Below are 22,647 nucleotides of genomic sequence, written 5' to 3'. Positions count from 1 at the left end.
ATTTCCCCACAATGATGCAAATTCAAAACTACCTTTAATGCCCACAATGGGGGTCATTTACTAAGGGCCCGAATCGCGTTTTCCCGACGTGTTACCCGAATATTTCCAATTTGCGCCGATTGTACCTGAATTGCCCCGGGATTGTGGTGCACGCGATCGGATTGTGGCGCATCGGCGACGGCATGCGCGCGACGGAAATCGGGGGGCGTGGCTGAACGAAAACCCGACGTATTCGGAAAAACCGCCGCATTTAAAAACCGAAAAAGTGTCGCTTGGGGAGCGCTTACCTTCACCTGGTCCGAGGTGGTGCATTCCGGCGCGATGAGATGATTTTCAGCGCAGCAGCGCCACCTGGTGGACGGCGGAGGAACTGCCTTCATAAATCCCGGCCGGACCCGAATCCAGAGCAGAGAACGCGCCGCTGGATCGCGAATGGACCGGGTAAGTAAATCTGCCCCAATGTCTCTAAAACGTTTCCAACTATTTGCCAGCAATCTTGCAATTGGAAAGCTACGTAGCTTTTGATTGCCGAATTGACCCATTTCCAAAAGAGCAAACAGAGAGTCATACCTCGTCTTCACTAATCCCGCTAATACTAGGAAAATTCCATTCTTCTTGTTTTCTACAATAAATTCAACTTGAGCTGCCAAGAAGTAATGATAAAAAGAGGGGAATAATAAAGCTCCTTCCCCTCGTCCTCATCAACACCTCATGTTTAATATGCACTTTCTTCCTTTCCCAGATCAAGTTATTTATTATGGCCTGGATAAACCCAAACCACTTTTTATCTAACCAACAGGGACAATTACTCATGACATAAAGAAGTTGAGGCTGAATTAAGCTTTTAATCAGTGCCACTCTTTCTTCTCTAGATAAAGGAAGATTAGACCAAGTAATAATAAGAAATATTTTAGGGTTTAGACCTGTATATAATTTATGTACTTATCAGTCTTGCTTACTAACTGGGGCAGGGAGGAAAATATTTATAATAGTTCATAAAGTCTCTCGTGGTTGGTGAAAATGTATTAGTTTATAACAACATCAAGTACATCAGGGTCTAACACTATATTAATTTTATTGTTAATTTTATATTATTGTGGCAGTAATTTTTTATATGTTATATGTGATTTGTTTTATATAAAGTCTAGTGTTTTAGGTACCATATAAATTTTACTAAAAGTATCTTTTAATACATACAAGGTTAATAAAATAAATAACTAAAAACATTCTATCACTAATAGTGCCAACTGTCCCCATATACCTTTTGTGCAAATAGGAGTGTTACTGGGAGCTAAATTGTGAGCAGGGCCGCATCTGCCATGAGGCGGGATGAAAATTTCGCCTCAGGCGGCAGATGCGGGACCTTGAGGCAGGCGGCAAAACTGCTGTGGGTGATTTGGGCACCCGCCCGAATCACCCACAAGCACTACGGACCTGTCGCTGCCACGATTTATATTCTCACTATAGCGCTGTTCTATGGCTCTGGAGGACGCAGGCAGCGTGACATCATCAAAAGCCGCCTGCTTCCTCCAGAGCCATAGAGCAGCGCTGCCCAGCCCGATGTTCTGTTTGGGGAAGGCTGGCTCCCGTTCGGCTTCTCCTTGATGGCTGAAGGGTCCGGCGGCATGGCTGTGCGGAGGCTGCTCCACCACTGCCTCGGACAGCCAGGAAGGATCTTCCACTGAGCTGAGCTCTGTGCTCCTGCTGCAGAAGCTCAGATAAGCAAGCCCCGCCCACCAGCTTGGAGCTTCTGAAGATCAGCAGCTATGTGTGTGCTGCTGTCTGCTGTGCATGTTGCTGTGGTAATCTACAGGTATGCTACATGTATATGCTGTGTGTATGCTGCAGCCTGCTGTGTATGTTTTGTGTGTATACTGTGTATGTATGCTGTTGCCTGCTGTGTGTATGCTGCATGTTTATGCTGTGTATGATGTTGTGTGAATGGTGCTGCTTGCTGTATGTGATGCTGCATGTATATGCTGTGTGTGATGCTGCATTTATATGCTGTGTGTGATGCTGCATGTATATGCTGTGTGTGATGCTGCATGTATATACTGTGTGTGATGCTGTATGTGTGCTGCTGCAGGCTGTGAATGATGCTGTTTGTATGCTGCATGTATATGCGGTGTGTAATGCTGTGTGTGATGCTGCATGTATATGCTGTGTATGATGTTGTGTGAATGCTGTATGTGTGCTGCTGCAGGCTGTGGATGATACTGTGTGTGATGCTGCACGTATATGTTGTGTGTGATTCTGCATGTGTGTATGTATGCTGTGTATGCATAATGATGTGTGTATGTGATGCTGTATATGCTGCTGTTTGCTGTATATGATGCTGTGTATGCTGCTGCCTGCTGTGTGTGATGCTGTGTATGCTGCTGTATATGATGCTGTGTATGCTGCTGCCTGCTGTTTATGATGCTGTGTATGCTGCTGCCTGCTGTGTGTGATGCTGTGTATGCTGCTGCTTGCTGTATATGATGCTGTGTATGCTGCTGCCTGCTGTGTGTGATGCTGTGTATGCTGCTGTATATGATGCTGTGTCTGCTGCTGCCTGCTGTATTTGATGCTGTGTATGCTGCTGTATATGATGCTGTGTGTGCTGCTGTATATGATGCTGTGTATCCTGCTGCCTGCTGTATATGATGCTGTGGATGCTGCTGCCTGCTGTGTATGATGCTATGTGTATGCTGCATGTATATTCAGTGTGTGACGCTGTGTATGTATGGTGCCGCTCTGCCAGTGCTAGTTGCTTGTCTTCTAGAGCTACAGGCTCCCCTCCCCCTCCTGCGCTGCTCTCCTAGGGTTGCTGTGTTGTCGGCAGTGAAAGAAGGGGATGTGAGAGAAGCAGAGATGGCGCAGGAAGAAGAACATGGCTGTCCAGCCCCACTAATGGCTCTCCTGACCCCTTCTCCATACTCCAGGTGCTCAACTATGAGGTTTTCACTCTCCCACAAACTGCTGACACATGGGCTTTCCTTCAGCCTCTCTCACCTCACACCTCCATAGCTGCTATTTTCCCTCCTCCTCCTGCTTACTTATTTTGGTTCTTATTTGACCCCTTCAGTTACTCTTTTGCCCCCTCCATCTCCCACCTGCTGATGTACCACAATTTTTGCAGCGGTAAGCAATCAGAACCCGGTGTCTTGTATTGTTTTATTGCAAGACACCGGGTTCTGGTTACCGATCACATGCGTTACGTATACACAATCTGGTCAAGTCCACCCCTGTACACTAGCACTGCGTTTGTAAATACAGTGGGCTAAATATAGAAGGGGATCATGGCTAGGATTTTTTTTTTGAGGGGGGGGCAGCATTTCAGTTTTCGCCTCAGGCAGCAAAAAAGCTAGAATCGGCCCTGATTGTGAGCATTAGTAATAGTAGTGGTTATGTTCAATGGCTGCAATCACAATCACCACAGGGTACAACATTTTTTCAGGGACCACACCTGGGGTATTACTGGTAAAACTGTGAGAGGGCATCAGTCTTAACATTTTGAGTACTGCTCGGACGAGTATTTCGCCAGCTCGAGAAAATGGCATCTCCCGCCGTTTTGTTTTTTGGCGGCCAGAAACAGAGCCAATCACAAGCCAGGAGACTCTGCACTCCACCCAGCATGACGTGGTACCCTTACACGTCGATAGCAGTGGTTGGCTGGCCAGATCAGGTGACCCTGGAATAGACTAGCCCCTGCCCGCGCTGCTCGTGTCATTCTCTGTCTGGATGCCGCTAGGGAGAGAGCTGCTGCTGGTCAGGGAAAGCGTTAGGGTGTTCTATTAGAATAGTGTTAGGCAGGAGTGATTCTACAAGAACCCAACAGTCCTTCTTAGGGCTACAATAACGTTTTATTTTCCTTTTTTTTGGTTTGCTTGTGGCTGGGCTTGCTGCTATTAGTAGTGCAGCTAGTACCATATTGTGAGTAATTTGCAGGGAGACTTGTGTTTAGCTCTTAGTGACACACATATCCACCTCAAACACTGAAGTGGGACAATTTATTAGGGGTTTGATTTGAATTAGGCAGAGTCTGCTGATTTATTTTTTTTTACGTTTATTTCTTTTTAGAACTCACAGTAATCTGCCAAAGCAGTGTGCTTTGAGTGTGGGCTAGAAAATAGCCATAGGAGAACCCCAATGGCTTATTTAGGCGTACAATAGCGTTATATTTTCCTTTTTTTTTGGTTTGCTTGTGGCTGGGCTTGCTGGCATTAGTAGTGCAGCTAGTACCATATTGTGAGTAATTTGCAGGGAGACTTGTGTTTAGCTCTTAGTGACACACATATCCACCTCAAACACGGAAGTGGGACAATTTATTAGGGGTTTGATTTGAATTGGGCAGAGTCTGCTGATTTATTTTTTTTTACGTTTATTTCTTTTTATAACTTAAAGTTATCTGGCAAAGCAGTGTGCTTTGAGTGTAGGCTAGAAAATAGCCATAGGAGAACCCCAACGGCTTATTTAGGCCTACAATAGCGTTATATTTTCCTTTTTTTTGTTTGCTTGTGGCTGGGCTTGCTGGCATTACTAGTGCAGCTAGTACCATATTGTGAGGAATTTGCTGGGAGACTTGCGACCGTTGTGTTTAGCTCTTAGTGACACACATATCCACCTCAAACAACGAAGTGGGACAATTTATTAGGGGTTTGATTTGAATTAGGCACAGTCTGCTGATTTATTTATTTTTTACGTTTATTTATCTTATAACTCAAAGTCATCTGGCACAGCACAAAATCCAGTTGTGTGCTGTCAGTGTAGGTTAGAAACTGGCCATAGCAATAGGATAGCATTGTTTTGTTTAAAAAAAAAACACAAAAAACAAAAAATTTGAAGTTTACACTTTAATTTTGAAAATGTTTAACCCGAGGGCTAGGGGTAGAGGACGAGGGCGTGGACGTGGGCGTCCAACTACTGCAGGGGTCAGAGGCCGTGGTCCTGGGCGGGGTGAGACACCACCTGCTGATGAGGGAGCAGGGGAACGCCGCAGAGCTACACTCCCTAGGTTCATCATGTCTCAAGTTATGGGACTCGTGGTAGAGCACTGTTGAGGCCAGAACAGTGCGAAGAGGTGATGTTGTGGATTGCGGACAATGCTTCTAGCCATTTGTCCACCAGTCAGTCTTCCACGCAGTCCACCCATGTCACCGAAATCAGCACTCCTCCAGCTCCTCCACCTCAGCCTCCTTCCCCCCAGTCTGCCCCCTCCCAGTAAAATTTGGCATTTGAACCAGCATACTCTGAGGAACTGTTTTCTGGACCATTCCCACAGTCACAAACCACTTGTCCGGTTGCTGCTGAGCAATTTTCCGATGCCCAGGTTTTCCACCGGTCGCAGTCTGTGGGTGATGATGACATTATTGACGTAGTGGAAGAAGTGTGTAAAGAGCTGTCGGACGATGAGGAGACACGGTTGTCAGACAGTGGTGAAGTTGTTGTCAGGGCAGGAAGTCCGAGGGGGGAGCAGACTGAGGGATCGGAGGATGATGAGGTGACAGACCCAAGCTGGGTTGATAGGCCGGGTGAACACAGTGCTTCTGAGACGGAGGCGAGTCCTATAGCAGAACAGGTTGGAAGAGGCAGTGGTGGGGCCAGGCGGAGAGGCAGGGCCAGAGCTGGTGCATCAGCGCCAAATGTTTCCCGTAGTCAAGCTCCCGTGGCGAGGGCTAGATTTTCAGAAGTCTGGAGGTTCTTTAAAGAAACACTGGATGACCGACGGACTGTGGTGTGCAACCTTTGCCAAACCAGGATCAGCAGGGGTTCCACCACTACTAGCTTAACTACCACCAGTATGCGCAGGTATATGAATGCTAAACACCCCACTCAATGGCACCAAGCCCGTTCACCTCCGGCCGGGCACACCACTGCTCCTTCCCCTGTGTCATCTGCTAGTCAGCTCCCTTCCCAGGACCACGGCCCAAACACCTCCCGTGCGAAAACCCCATCTTCGCCTCCACGATCCTCCACAGCATCCACCAGTGTTCAGCTCTCCATACCTTAGACGCTGGAGCGCAAAAGGAAGTATAGCGCAACCCACCCACACGCCCAAGCCCTCAACGTCCACATCTCCAAGTTGCTTAGCCTGGAGATGCTGCCCTATAGGCTGGTAGAGACCGAGGCCTTTCGAAACCTCATGGCTGCGGCCACCCCTCGGTATTCGGTCCCCAGCCGCCACTACTTTTCCCGATGTGCCGTCCCAGCCCTGCACAAGCACGTGTCAGAGAACATCATCCGTGCCCTGACCAACGCCGTTTCTGACAAGGTCCACCTGACCACGGACACGTGGACGAGTGCTGCCGGGCAGGGCCACTATATATCGCTGATGGCACATTGGGTTAACTTGGTGGAGGCTGGGACCGAGTCTGACCCTGGGGCTGGTCATATACTGCCGACGCCGAGGATTGCGGGGCCTACCTCGGTCCAGGTCTCAAAGGCCTACTATGCCTCCTCCTCTTCCCACCCCTCCTCCACCTCCTCCTCCGAATTACCATCCCTGGGCATGGCGCCATCAGTCGGTAGCTCTAGGCACAGCAGCAGTGCCGTCGCTAAGCGACAGCAGGCGGTGATCAAACTGCTGAGCCTAGGCGATAAAAGGCACACCGCCCAAGAGCTATTACAGGGCATCACGGCGCAGACTGATCTGTGGCGTGGAACTGCTGGACCTGAAGCCAGGCATGGTTGTGTGTGACAACGGCCGTAACCTGGTGGCGGCTCTGCAACTCGGCAGACTGACACATGAGCCATACCTGGCCCATGTGTTAAATCTCATAGTTCAGCGTTTCCTCAAGACCTACTCCAATCTGTCTGATTTGCTCACGAAGGTGCGCTGCATCTGTGCGCATTTCAGGAAGTCCAGCACAGATGCTGCCACTCTCAGGGCAGCGCAGCGCCGCCTCCAACTGCCCGCTCACCGACTGTTGTGCGACGTGCCCACGAGGTGGAATTCAACGTTAACCATGTTATCCAGAGTTTACCAGCAGCGCAGAGCGATTGTAGACTGCCAGATGTCAACTTCCACCAGAACTGGTAGTCAGGTCAGTCAGCTTCCTCAAGTCTACAATGAGGAGTGGACGTGGATGTCTGATATCTGTCAGGTGCTGAGTAACTTTAAGGAGTCAACACAGATGGTCAGTGGCGCCATCATCAGCCTCACCATCCCGCTGCTTGGCCTGTTGAAAAACGGGGGAAGAAGATTCCCTTGTTGATAGCCTTAGGTCTGTTTCTCAACGCATATCGGAGGAGGTGGAGGAGGATGAGGAGGAAGAGGAGCAGAATGTTGGCGAGACAGAAGAGGGGACCATTGTTCAGTCCTTCACTGTTCAGCGTGTATGGGCAGAAGAAGAGGAGTTGGAGGAGTTGGAGGAGGAGGAAATGGGCAGTCAGGCCAGTGAGGGGAGTGAATTCTTGCGCGTTGGGACTCTGGCGCATATGGCAGATTTCATGCTAGGCTGCCTATCCCGTGACCCTCGCGTTCAAAGAATTTATTCCAGCACCGATTACTGGGTATTCACTCCCCACGGTACAAGCAAAATCTTTCCACTCTCATCCCTGGAGAGGAAAGGAGTGTGAGAATGCAAGAATACCAGCAGGTCCTGGTGCACAAGCTGAAACAGTATTTCCCTTCTGACAGCGCTAGCGGCAGAGGGCGTAGTTCTGCGGGACAAGTAGCGAGGGAGAGTAGGCGAGCAGGCAGCTTTTCCAGCACTGGCAGGGGTACACTTTACAAGGCTTTTGCCAGTTTTATGTCACCCCAGCAAGACACTGTCACCTGTCCCCAGTCTCGGCAGAGTAGGACTGATCTTTACAGAAAGATGGTGAGGGAGTGCGTTGCTGACCATACCATCGTCCTAAATGATCACACAGCTCCCTACAACTACTGGGTTTCAAAGCTGGACATGTGGCACGAACTGGCGCTGTACGCCTTGGAGGTTCTTGCCTGCTTTGCCGCTAGCGTGTTGTCTGAGCGAGTTTTCAGTGCAGCTGGTGGCATCATCACCGATAAGCGTACGCGCCTGTCGACTGACAGCGGTGAAAGGCTGATGCTTATCAAGATGAATAAAGCCTGGATTTGTACGGATTTTCATTCTCCACCAGGTAAAAGAAGCTCAACCTGAATAATGTATGCACTCCTCCTCCTCATTGTCCTCCTTCTCCTCCTCTTTGTACACTAAAGCATAGGAAACTGGCTATTTTTTGCCAGGGCCAACTGGCTCTAGCTATAGTACTCTATGTATTTAATTTTTCTGGAGGGCCACCTACCCGGTCCTCTGTTTTAAGCAATTTTTGGGAGTGCCACATACAGGCACTCAATCTATTTAATTTTTCTGGAGGACCACCTACCTACTCCTCTGGTTTGAAAACTTTTTTGGACTGCCACATACAGGCACTATCCAAATTAAATTGTCTCCATAGCAGCCTCCACATGTCGTCTTTTTAGCTGGCTCCACACGTTGTCTCCATTGCTACCTCCACACGTCATCGCCATAGCTGCCTCCAAAAGTCGCCCATATAGCTGTCCCAAACATGGTCTCCTTATCAAACAAACTGTGTCAGGCAGAATTTTGGGTTGTTTTCATGGATTCCACATCAAACTTGTTAACTTTGTCGCCACCCTGCTGTGTAATCCACAAAATATACTGGCAAACTTTTATTATTTACCGATATTATTTCAGCGCTTCTTGCGCATCTGTTTACATTCCCCTCACCCGCCATATCCCAAACTTATAAGAATGCTACTACACTTGATCTTATACAAAAGGTTCTTAGAAGTGCTGTTTGGGGAGTAGCCTAGAGACAGGGGCTTGGATTGGCGAAAGCTCACCTGGCAGCGGAGCCCCAGCTCCATCTCAAGATCCAACTAACATAGTTTTAACTGCAGCACCTTTAATCTACTACTAGTTCACTGCCTCCATACATGGTCCCCTTATGAAACGAGCTGTGTCAGGCAGAATTTTGGGTTGTTTTCATGGATTCCACATCAAACTTGTTAACTTTGTCGCCACCCTGCTGTGTAATCCACAAAATATACTGGCAAACTTTTATCATTTACCGATATTATTTCAGCGCTTCTTGCGCATCTGTTTACATTCCCCTCACCCGCCATATCCTAAACTTATAAGAACGCTACTACACTTGATCTTATACAAAAGGTTCTTAGAAGTGCTGTTTGGGGAGTAGCCTAGAGACAGGGGCTTGGATTGGCGAAAGCTCGCCTGGCAGCGGAGCGCCAGCTCCATCTCAAGATCCAACTAACATAGTTTTAACTGCAGCACCTTTAATCTACTACTAGTTCACTGCCTCCATACATCGTCCCCTTATCAAACGAGCTGTGTCAGGCAGAATTCTCAGGTGTTTCACCAGATACATAGTTGAACTCGGCCCATCTGTCGCCGCCATGCTGGAGACCTGAAGTTGCAATCATAGCAGCGCAATATGGATGCCCCATACTGTCGCTCTTAATCATGGAACCATTTCCGTAAAAACAATTAAAAATAGAACCACTATGCTATTCCATTATTCCTAGGTGAAATATTCAAACGACCCGGCCTGCTTTGAAAATTATAATTTTTTCAAAGTAAACGCTTCTGGCCCCCAGGCCCATTTTGGGTGGGGAGGAGCCGAGAGACAGGGGCTTGGACAGGCGAAATCTCGCCTGGCAGTGGACCGCCAGCTCCATCCCAAGATCTGGCAGCCTCAGAGGCATCCATGCATGCTGCCCCTGCTGTTTCCTGTCCATTTTGCCTCCACGATCCCCCACAGCGTCCACCAATGTCTCATTTCAACTCCCTATACCCGAGACGCTGGAGCACGAGAGGATATGCAGCACATCATCCCCTTATCAAACAAGCTGTGTCAGGCAGAATTTTCAGGTGTTTCACCAGATACATAGTGGAACTCGGCCCATCTCTCGCCGCCATGCTGGAGACCTGAAGTTGCAATCATAGCAGCGCAATATGAATGCCCCATACTGTCGCTCTTAATCATGGAAGTCGTCTCCATGGCTGCCTCCACATGTCGTCCCCTTATCAAAAGAGCTGTGTCAGGCTCATTTTTCGGGTGTTTCACCAGATACGTTATGGAACTTGGTCACTATGTCGCCACCATGCTGTGTTATCGACTAAATATACCGTCAACCTTTTGTTCACATAGGAAATCATTTCACCTCCTTTGGTGAAACCTGAGTCCATTTAGGGTATGTCGCCATGAGACTATCTAGCCTGCCACTGCTGCTGCTGCCTCTGCATGCCATCCCCTATAGTGTCAGGGTCAATTATTGCATGTTTTAGATGCTATCTAGCCTCATTCGGTCACTCTGTCATGGCCATGCTGTTGCCCATAATTTTTGCATAATGGTGCGATTAAGCAGCTTCAGAGGCATCCATGCATGCTGCCCCTGCTGTTTCCTGTCCATTTCCGTGGTGTTTCCATCCTTTTCTGAGGTTCCTAGGTGTTTGGCCAAGCTTCCCTGTGCAGAGCCTTGGTCCCCTTGAAAAATGCTCGAATCTCCCATTGACTTCAATGGGGCTCGTTATTCGAGAAGAGCACTCGAGCATCGGGAAAAGTTAGTCTCGAATAACGAGTACCCGAGCATTTTAGTGCTCGCTCATCTCTACTCCTCAGCTAAATGAGGAATCCACTTGTTTTACACGATCAGGGCCAACATAGATGGATCCACAAAGGCCCATTCCTCCACATCGGGAGAAAGCTTAAGGGCCCAGGGACTGGCGATCCCCCTGCAACAGGGGGATAACAACTCTTACTATCTGAGCTGAGGAAACAAACAAGCTTATTCTAAACTATAGTAAACATGATTCCCAGAATGTTTCAAACTTTTTATGGTAACTTTAGAAATAATGGGAGGTGGAAACAAAACCTTCACCTTACATTCCTGAGAGGAAAAAGACGGAAAGAGGTGCTGCAGCAGCTGCATCTGGAATTTGGTAGAAAGCATGCACTTAGTTAGCTAGATCAGAAAGCAAGCCTGCCAGGTTCATGCAGTTCACAAGATCAGCAAAATCAGCCATGGAAAACCTGGAGTAGTGCAATCTATTTTTTTTTATAGTAGAAACACAGACAGTGAGCCCTGACATTGAACCTCCCAAACAAGTCTTACCTACTTACTCAATTTACCCTTAACTGTATCCCTCCGAATAGCAAAGTTAAAAACACATAAATATGGACAAAAAAATACAATCAGGTAATAATGGTAGCCAATCCAAGTCACAACCGAAAGAGCAATGAATGGATACAGACATAGACTTATTACAAGCAAATTTGTCAAAAGAATATTAGTTATAGACACAACGGGTACCTGGCTGCCTGAGTGGCCGCCTTGACTACCACTCAGGCATTGAGGATGTTCTGGAGATTAACTGGGTACAGTGGGGCATTTCTGTTGTAAGGGTCCAGATTTACCACATTAGAGACATAAAGCATTTTTTAGGTGATGTTCCCTTCTGGCGTTAGCATCTACAGTCCCCAGTAGCTCAGGTTCATGTTCAGGCAAAGCGGAGGGGGTGGGGGGGAAACATACTTTTTAGGAGACACAAAAGGATATATAGAAGAATTAATCAATCTTGGCCTATTGTCTTGCTCTCATCTTGCGGTCAATACAGACAGAAAAGGATATAGTCTGCCCTAGCGAACTAGTCTGTGTAACCAACCCAGGCAACTTAACTAGGCCAGACAAATCCTGTTTAAAAAGAAAAAAGGTAAAGAAGGTCACAACTAGAGATGAGCGAACATACTCGTCCGAGCTTGATGCTCGATCGAGCATTAGCGTACTCGTAACTGCTCGTTGCTCGGACGAGTATTTCGCCCGCTCGAGAAAATGGCAGCTCCCGCCGTTTTGCTTTTTGGCGGCCAGAAACAGAGCCAATCACAAGCCAGGAGACTCTGCACTCCACCCAGCATGACGTGGTACCCTTACACGTCGATAGCAGTGGTTGGCTGGCCAGATCATGTGACCCTGGGATAGACTAGCCGCTGCCCGCGCTGCTCGGATCATTCTCTGTCTGGATGCCGCTAGGGAGAGAGCTGCTGCTGGTCAGGGAAAGCGTTAGGGTGTTCTATTAGCTTACTGTTAGGCAGGAGTGATTCTACAACAACCCAACAGCCCTTCTTAGGGCTACAATAACGTTATACTTTTTTTTTTTTTTGCTTGTGGCTGGGCTTGCTGGCACTAGTAGTGCAGCTAGTACCATATTGTGAGGAATTAGCAGGGGGACTTGCTACCGTTGTGTTTAGCTCTTAGTGACACACATATCCACCTCAAACACCAAAGTGGGAAAATTTATTAGGGGTTTGATTTCAATTAGGCACAGTCTGCCAGTTTCTTTTTATTTTACGTTTATTTTTTTAATAACTCAGTGTCATCTCATCTTGCATAGTAGTGTGCTTTAATACTTGGCTAGAAAATAGCCATAGGAGAATCCAAACGGCTTACTTACGCCTACAGTAGCGTTATATATATTTGATTTCTGGTTGATCTGCTGGTGGCTGTACTTGCTGCAGTGCATCTACTAGCAAATTGTGAGCAATTTGGAGTGAGACTTGCGACCACTGTGTTTTGCGCTTAGTGACGCACATATCCATCGCAAAGACCGAAGTGGGAAAATGTATTAGGGCCCGGGGTTGGATTTCAATTAGGCACAGTCTGCCATTTCCTTTTTTATTTTACGTTTATTTTTTTCATAACTCAGCGTCATCTCATCTGGCATAGTAGTGTGCTTTAATACTTGGCTAGAAAATAGCCATAGGAGAATCCAAACGGCTTACTTACGCCTACAGTAGCGTTATATATATTTGATTTCTGGTTGATCTGCTGGTGGCTGTAGTTGCTGCAGTGCATCTACTAGCAAATTGTGAGCAATTTGGAGTGAGACTTGCGACCACTGTGTTTTGCGCTTAGTGACGCACATATCCATCGCAAAGACCGAAGTGGGAAAATTTATTAGGGCCCGGGGTTGGATTTCAATTAGGCACAGTCTGCCATTTCCTTTTTTATTTTACGTTTATTTTTTTCATAACTCAGCGTCATCTCATCTGGCATAGTAGTGGGCTTTAATACTTGGCTAGAAAATAGCCATAGGAGAATCCAAACGGCTTACTTACGCCTACAGTAGCGTTATATATATTTGATTTCTGGTTGATCTGCTGGTGGCTGTAGTTGCTGCAGTGCATCTACTAGCAAATTGTGAGCAATTTGGAGTGAGACTTGCGACCACTGTGTTTTGCGCTTAGTGACGCACATATCCATCGCAAAGACCGAAGTGGGAAAATGTATTAGGGCCCGGGGTTGGATTTCAATTAGGCACAGTCTGCCATTTCCTTTTTTATTTTACGTTTATTTTTTTCATAACTCAGCGTCATCTCATCTGGCATAGTAGTGTGCTTTAATACTTGGCTAGAAAATAGCCATAGGAGAATCCAAACGGCTTACTTACGCCTACAGTAGCGTTATATATATTTGATTTCTGGTTGATCTGCTGGTGGCTGTAGTTGCTGCAGTGCATCTACTAGCAAATTGTGAGCAATTTGGAGTGAGACTTGTGACCACTGTGTTTTGCGCTTAGTGACGCACATATCCATCGCAAAGACCGAAGTGGGAAAATGTATTAGGGCCCGGGGTTGGATTTCAATTAGGCACAGTCTGCCATTTCCTTTTTTATTTTACGTTTATTTTTTTCATAACTCAGCGTCATCTCATCTGGCATAGTAGTGTGCTTTAATACTTGGCTAGAAAATAGCCATAGGAGAATCCAAACGGCTTACTTACGCCTACAGTAGCGTTATATATATTTGATTTCTGGTTGATCTGCTGGTGGCTGTAGTTGCTGCAGTGCATCTACTAGCAAATTGTGAGCAATTTGGAGTGAGACTTGCGACCACTGTGTTTTGCGCTTAGTGACGCACATATCCATCGCAAAGACCGAAGTGGGAAAATTTATTAGGGCCCGGGGTTGGATTTCAATTAGGCACAGTCTGCCATTTCCTTTTTTATTTTACGTTTATTTTTTTCATAACTCAGTGTCATCTCATCTGGCATAGCAGTGTGCTTTCATACTTGGCTAGAAAATAGCCATAGCAATAGGATAGCATCGTTTGGTTTTAAAAACTCAAAAACACAAAAAAAAAAAAAAAACACAAAAAAAAGTAAAAAAAAAATTAAAGTTATAACTCTCATTTTAAAAATGTTTAACCCGAGGGCTAGGGGTAGAGGACGAGGGCAGGGACGTGGGCGTCCAACTACTGCAGGGGTCAGAGGCCGTGGTCCTGGGCGGGGTGAGACACCACCTGCTTATGAGGGAGCAGGGGAACGCCGCAGAGCTACACTCCCTAGGTTCATGTCTGAAGTTACTGGGAGGCCAGAACAGTGCGAACAGGTGATGTCGTGGATTGCCAACAATGCTTCGAGCAATTTGTCCACCAGTCAGTCTTCCACGCAGTCCACCCATGTCACCGAAATCGGCACTCCTCCAGCTCCTGCACCTCAGCCTCCTCCCCCCCCAGTCTGCCCCCTCCCAGCAAAATTTGCCATTTGAACCGGCATACTCTGAGGAACTGTTTTCTGGACCCTTCCCACAGTCACAAACCACTTGTCCGGTTGCTGATGAGCAATTTTCCAATGCCCAGGTTTTCCACCAGTCGCAGTCTGTGGGTGATGATGACCTTGTTGACGTACTGGAAGAAGTGTGTAAAGAGGTGTCCGACGATGAGGAGACACGGTTGTCAGACAGTGGGGAAGTTGTTGTCAGGGCAGGAAGTCCGAGGGGGGAGCAGACTGAGGGATCGGAGGATGATGAGGTGACAGACCCAAGCTGGGTTGAGAGGCCGGGTGAACACAGTGCTTCTGAGACGGAGGAGAGTCCTCGACCAGAACAGGTTGGAAGAGGCAGTGGTGGGGCCAGACGGAGAGGCAGGGCCAGAGCTGTGAACTAGTGAAGCTCCCGTGGCGAGGGCTCCTGCGGCGAGGGCTAGATTTTCAGAAGTCTGGAGGTTCTTTAAGGAAACACCGGATGACCGACGGACTGTGGTGTGCGACATTTGCCAAACCAGGATCAGCAGGGGTTCCACCACTAATAGCTTAACTACCTTCAGTATGCGCAGGCATATGAATGCTAAACACCCCACTCAGTGGCAACAAGCGCGTTCACCTCCGGCCGTGCACACCACTGCTCCTTCCCCTGTGTCAGCTGATAGTCAGCCCCCTGCCCAGGACCCTGCCACAAAAACCCCATCGTCGCCTCCACGATCCTCCACAGCATCCACCAGCATTCAGCTCTCCATACCCCAGACGCTGGAGCGGAAACGCAAATATAGTGCAACCCACCCGCACGCCCAAGCCCTTAATGTGCACATCTCCAGATTGCTAAGCCTGGAGATGCTGCCCTATAGGCTAGTAGAGACCGAGGCCTTTCGCAGCCTCATGGCGGCGGCCGCCCCTCGGTATTCGGTCCCCAGCCGCCACTACTTTTCCCGATGTGCCGTCCCAGCCCTGCACCAGCACGTGTCAGACAACATAATCCGTGCCCTGACCAACGCCGTTTCTGACAAGGTCCACCTGACCACGGACACGTGGACGAGTGCTGCCGGGCAGGGCCACTATATATCGCTGACGGCACATTGGGTTAACTTGGTGGAGGCTGGGACCGAGTCTGACCCTGCGGCTGGTCATATACTGCCGACGCCGAGGATTGCGGGGCCTACCTCGGTCCAGGTGTTTCAGGCCTACTATGCCTCCTCCTCCTCCCACCCCTCCTCCACCTCCTCCTCCTCCGAATTACCATCCGTGGGCATGGCGCCATCAGTCGGTAGCTCTAGGCACAGCAGCAGTGCCGTCGCTAAGCGACAGCAGGCGGTGCTCAAACTGCTGAGCCTAGGCGATAAAAGGCACACCGCCCAAGAACTATTACAGGGCATCACGGCGCAGACTGATCTGTGGCTGGCACCGCTGAACCTGAAGCCAGGCATGGTTGTGTGTGACAACGGCCGTAACCTGGTGGCGGCTCTGCAACTCGGCAGACTGACACATGTGGCCATGCCTGGCCCATGTGTTAAATCTGATAGTTCAGCGTTTCCTCAAGACATACCCCAATCTGTCTGATTTGCTCACGAAGGTGCGCCGCATCTGTGCGCATTTCAGGAAGTCCAGCACAGATGCTGCCACTCTCAGGGCAGCGCAGCGCCGCCTCCAACTGCCCGCTCACCGACTGTTGTGCGACGTGCCCACGAGGTGGAATTCAACACTGACCATGTTATCCAGAGTTTACCAGCAGCGCCGAGCGATTGTAGACTGCCAGATGTCAACTTCCACCAGAACTGGTAGTCAGGTCAGTCAGCTTCCTCAAATCTACAATGAGGAGTGGACGTGGATGTCTGATATCTGTCAGGTGCTGAGTAACTTTGAGGAGTCAACACAGATGGTCAGTGGCGATGCCGCCATCATCAGCCTCACCATCCCGCTGCTTGGCCTGTTTAAAAACTCTCTGATCAGCATGAAGTCGGAAGCTTTGCGCTCGTCACAAGAGACGGGGGAAGAAGATTCCCTTGTTGATAGCCAAAGCACCCTTAGGTATGTTTCTCAGCGCATATCGGAGGAGGTGGAGGTGGAGGAGGATGAGGAGGAAGAGGAGGAGAATGTTGGCGAGACACAAGAGGGGACCATTGTTGAGTCCTTCACTGTTCAGCGTGTATGGGCAGAAGAAGAGGAGTTGGAGGAGTTGGAGGAGGAGGAAATGGACAGTCAGGCCAGTGAGGGGAGTGAATTCTAACGTGTTGGTACTCTGGCGCATATGGCAGATTTCATGCTAGGCTGCCTATCCCGTGACCCTCGCGTTCAAAGAATTTATTCCAGCACCGATTACTGGGTGTTCACTCTCCTGGACCCACGGTACAAGCAAAATCTTTCCAATCTCATCCCTGGAGAGGAAAGGAGTGTGAGAATGCATGAATACCAGCAGGCCCTGGTTCACAAGCTGAAACAGTATTTCCCTTCTGACAGCGCTAGCGGCAGAGTGCGTAGTTCTGCGGGACAAGTAGCGAGGGAGAGTAGGCGAGCAGGCAGCTTGTCCAGCACTGGCAAGGGTACGCTTTACAAGGCTTTTGCCAGCTTTATGTCACCCCAGAAAGACACTGTCACCTGTCCCCAGTCTCGGCAGAGTAGGGCTGATCTTTACAGAAAGATGGTGAGGGAGTACGTAGCTGACCATACCATCGTCCTAAATGATCACACAGCTCCCTACAACTACTGGGTTTCAAAGCTGGACATGTGGCACGAACTGGCGCTGTACGCCTTGGAGGTTCTTGCCTGCCCTGCCGCTAGCGTCTTGTCCGAGCGGGTTTTCAGTGCAGCTGGTGGCATCATCACCGATAAGCGTACACGCCTGTCGACTGACAGCGTTGACAGGCTGACGCTTATTAAGATGAATAAAGCCTGGATTTCTCATAATTTCCAATCTCCACCAGGTGAAGGAAGCTCAACCTGAATAATTTATCCACTCCTCCTCCTCCTCATTTTCCTCCTTCTCCTCCTCTTTGTACAGTAAAGCAGAGGAAACTGGCTATTTTTTGACAGGGCCCACTGGCTCTAGCTATAGTACTTTATGCATTTAATTTAACTGGAGGGCCACCGACCCGGTCCTCTGTTTTAAACAATTTTTGGGAGTGCCACATACAGGCACTCAATCTATTCCATTTTTCTGGAGGGCCACCTACCTGCTCCTCTGGTTTGAAAACTTTTTTGGACTGCCACATACAGGCACTCAATCTATTTCATTTTTCTGGAGGGCCACCTACCTGCTCCTCTGGTTTGAAAACTTTTTTGGACTGCCACATACAGGCACTCAATCTATTCCATTTTTCTGGAGGGCCACCTACCTGCTCCTCTGGTTTGAAAACTTTTTTGGACTGCCACATACAGGCACTCAATCTATTTCATTTTTCTGGAGGGCCACCTACCTGCTCCTCTGGTTTGAAAACTTTTTTGGACTGCCACATACAGGTACTATCCAAATTAAATTGTCTCCATAGCAGCCTCCACACGTTGTCTCCATTGCTACCTCCAAAAGTCGTCCATATAGCTGCCTCCATACATCGTCCCTTTATCAAACGAGGTGTGTCAGGCAGAAATTTGGGTTGTTTTCATGGATTCCACATCAAAGTTGTTAACTTTGTCGCCACCCAGCTGTGTTATCCACAAAATATACTGGCAAACTTTTATCATTTACCAATATTATTTCAGCGCTTCTTGCGCTTCTGTTTACAATCCCCTCACCCGCCATATCCTAAACTTATAAGAACGCTACTACACTTGATCTTATACAAAAGGTTCTTAGAAGTGCTGTTTGGGGAGTAGCCTAGAGACAGGGGCTTGGATTGGCGAAAGCTCGCCTGGCAGCGGAGCGCCAGCTCCATGCCAAGATCCAACTAACATAGTTTTAACTGCAGCACCTTTAACCTACTACTAGTTCACTGCCTCCATACATGGTCCCCTTATCAAACGAGCTGTGTCAGGCAGAATTTTGGGTTGTTTTCATGGCTTCCATGTTAACTTTGTCGCCACCCTGCTGTGTAATCCACAAAATATACTGGCAAACTTTTATCATGTACCGATATTATTTGAGCGCTTCTAACTCACCTCCTTTGGTTCCTCTCTGCCACCCATTGGTTTGAAGCCTGAGTCCATTTAGGGTATGTCGCCATGCCACTCTCTAGCCTGCCGCTGCTGCCGCTGCCTCTGCATGCCGTCCCCTATAGTGTCAGGGTCAATTATTGGATGTTTTAGATGCTATCTAGCTTCATTCTGTCACTCTGTCATGGCCATGCTGTTGCCCATAGTTTTGGCATAATGGTGCGATTTAAGCAGCCTCAGAGGCATCCATGCATGCTGCCCCTGCTGTTTCCTGTCCATTTCTGTGGTGTTTCCATCCTTTTCTGAGGTTCCCAGGTGTTTGGCCAAGCTTCCCTGTGCAGAGCCTTGGTCCCCTTGAAAAATGCTCGAGTCTCCCATTGACTTCAATGGGGCTCGTTACTCGAAACGAGCACTCGAGCATCGGGAAAAGTTCGTCTCGAATAACGAGTACCCGAGCATTTTAGTGCTCGCTCATCTCTAGTCACAACAGAAAGAGCAACAAATTACAGAATCATTTGGTGGAAGGATACCAAGAATGCAATAACAAAGTCTCAAAAAAGCGTGTGGACCTAGCCACAATAAACTTATAACTAGCACTGTTCTAAATGTAAACTGGAGACTGTGCCCCAGATGATTAGAGCACAGTGGGCTAACTATTGCTGGAACTGAGCAGAGATGCAAGGGGAGATTAGTGTGGTGCACTTAAATCCAAACAGATAGAAAACTAAGCCTATGTTCACACTGACAATTTACAAGAAAGGTTACACATTGTTAACTTTTTATTTGTATTATCTCTATTTGTAAGTATGTGGTATGTGTCAGTACCTGTCCAGCAAACCGCGCAACCACAACCATGCTTGGCGCTAGCTGTCAGACTAGGTAAGTGTTGGCAAACTCACCCTGTGATGTCCCTGTGGGCTAAGGCCCTGCCTAAAGCATATAAACCGCCCTGATAAGGGCAAACCCACTATCAGGAACCTAACTGCCAGTCCCAGAGCGACCCTATAAGATGACAGGGAAGGCTTACTTCGTGTGGCAGCTGCTGGATGACGGAGCGGACAGGTAACCGGAATACAGGTATAGAACAGTGTTCACACTGTTGCACAGAATACTAACACAGGTCTGAGACAGGGAAAGCGGGATAACACAAGGAGGTAAACGATACTGTGGGACAAACAACAGATACAGGAAGATAAGCTGGATATACACAGGTCAGGTCAAGATCAAGCAGATTATAAACAGGTCAGGTCAAGATCAAATGGGTTATATACAGGTCAGGTCCAGATACAGGCAGACAAGCGGAGACAAACAAACCGGGTCAAAACCAAGATGGCTGCAAAGATACAGAATCGGATACAAAACACAGAATACCAAACAAGATAGCAAGAGCACAAGATCCACAGGTAAGACTTGAAAAATAACCAGCCAGGTAAGATGAGAATGGGCAGGTATATAAAGCCGTTCCCGGACACAAAGCCACAGTTCACACACAAATAAACGCCATATTTTCTGCAAACTGCGGAATAGTGTGACGTTTAGGCACGGACGTTACAGTATGTCAATAAAGTTAAAAATGAAAATACGTATGTAAGGGACTAGATCTTAAAAATTGTATTCAAAATGGGTGTTGACAAAGTAAGATTATCGAATTAAATTGCATGGTAAAGTCTTCCACAATCCCTTCTTTCTAACAATTGACTTCATGTTAAGAATAACTGCAATCTATCTCCTGGAAGGTGTCATTGTGAACAAAGCAATGGAACTGCTTTACTCCATTTCAATTGTTACTGCCACAGAGGAACTTATTTGAATAAATGGAGAATGTGAGTGCTCTACAGAACATCTAGAAGAGAGATAAGCCTGTTTTATAATTACTTTTGTGAGAACATAGCACATCAATAGAGCAATGCATTTTCTTTATGCTACCAAATAATATAGTTCTTTTGTGTTTCTGTACCTGAAGACTTGGCCACCCTTCTAGAAATCTTAAAGACTTTGTTGATTTAATAGCATGCGGCTACACATTTTTGTGAATAGCCATTTGTAAGTGAATTAACTTCATATTTTCTATGATAATTAGATTGCTTTATCAGGTTCTGATTGCCAATCAATATCCTCATGGCCGCACTTATTTCTAATTATAAGAAAATCTCATCTTTTGGGGTGCTGGGTGTTGGATCTGATTTTAAGGATCTATTTCATAGATATGTTTTAATATTTTTAGTTCAGAAAAAAACATTTGTGCTTGTAGGGCACTCATTTGATGACATTTTTTTGTACTCCCATACAGGCAACTATGGCAATCAATCCTTGATGATATACAGTGTTGCCTCAATAATGTTATTCTTCAGTGTCCAAAGCGAAATGCTTTACACTGCCTTAGTAAATATAACTATAGAGAACTTAAATAATAGCAATAAATAATAAATTATAAATAATAGTGACTGAATAATCACTTGAAAAGTAATCCCCCGTGACGTCATCTGGGAGCGGTGATTGGTGTCGGGTTTTCCAAAGACCCAAAGCTGTCTCGTTTTAACCATTTCATTACAATGTGCGATTTGCACATTGTAATAAATTAGGAGGAAAATCCCCATACACTGCCATACTGTAGTATATGATAGGATCAATCAGACAACCGAGGGTTAAGGTACCTCGGTTGTACCTCAACCAAATCTGTCAACAGAAAAATACAGAAGTTATGCCCCTGTAAAGATGTTGATAGTAAAAACTATGCTACCAATATTGTTTTTTCTCAGTAAAATTGAACAAAGATAAGAAGACTATATGAATGAGTTATCACCTCAATTGCATTGAACCAGAGAATACAGGTAAGCTATCATTTTTATGTTGTAGCGAGCGAGAAATAAAAAGTGCTAAAAATAAAAATAAAATAAAAATTGATGATTTTGTTTGTTTCCCCTTGAAAAAGTTCATAAAATTTTGTGAATAAGCTATAGACCCCCAAATACATTGTATGGTTTGCTTTTCACCCAAAAATTACATTTTATAACCTGTACAATGTGACAATACAAATCTATTCTGAATGGCGCTGCTTTCATTCTATGCCTGGCTTTGGGCCCATACAGCAGTTTATCGCTACAAATTGGGTAACACACTCTGCAGAGCATTTCATTATTTAATTCATTATGGCCTAAATGAATGTTTCAGAAGTTTCTAAATCGCACTTCTATTTTGTTTTAACACATGCGAAACACCAAATGGGTTAATAGACTTAATAGAAGTTGTTTTACAAATGTTGAGGCATGTAGTTTTTGGGGTAATTTATGGGGTTTTACTATTATTTAGGCTTCTCAAAGTCATTTGAACGCTGAATTGACCCTCAAAATGTGAATTTTGTACAAAAAAATTGCATCTATCGTTCTAAGCCTCATAACATCCTAGAAAAATGAGAGACACATAAAATATCATTCCGACATAAAGCAGGCATTCCAAAAATGTTAGTTATCAAGCTTTTTGGATCATTTAACTATCTGCCTGGAAACTGAACATTTCAAACTTTTAAAATGAAGAATTTTTCCTTACTTTTGCTAAATTTTAATTTCTGTTCAGAACAAAACACAAAACTTATCACTTAAATTTTACAACTAACATGAAGTACAATGTGTCACGAGAAAATGATCTCAAAATCACCTGGATATGTTAAAGCGTTCCAAAGTTATAACCAAATATCGTGACACATGTCAGATTCTAAAAATCGGTGTCAGTGATAAGGGGTTAAATAAGTTTGGAGTTGGGTGAATGTAAAGCAACTTGTGTTCCTAATAGTGACATAGCAAAATTAGCAAAATTGCGGTTCGGTCCCTCTCCACTTAACCATGGCCTCAAACCCAAGCCTAAAGAAAAATCTATGCATAGTTACCTATAATGAATGAAGGATAATGCAAAGGGAGCTGAAGCAACTGAGTTCCCACACGTATCACCTGTTTGCACAGGCTTCCTCAGGGTTAAGGAATCAATGGCACAAGACCTGATATATAAAGGTAACTCAACCCCAGATCAAA

This window comes from Engystomops pustulosus, chromosome 4 (assembly GCF_040894005.1).
Source record: "Engystomops pustulosus chromosome 4, aEngPut4.maternal, whole genome shotgun sequence".
In the NCBI taxonomy this organism is placed as follows: Eukaryota; Metazoa; Chordata; class Amphibia; order Anura; family Leptodactylidae; genus Engystomops; species Engystomops pustulosus.
Note: the sequence above shows the minus strand (reverse complement) of the source record.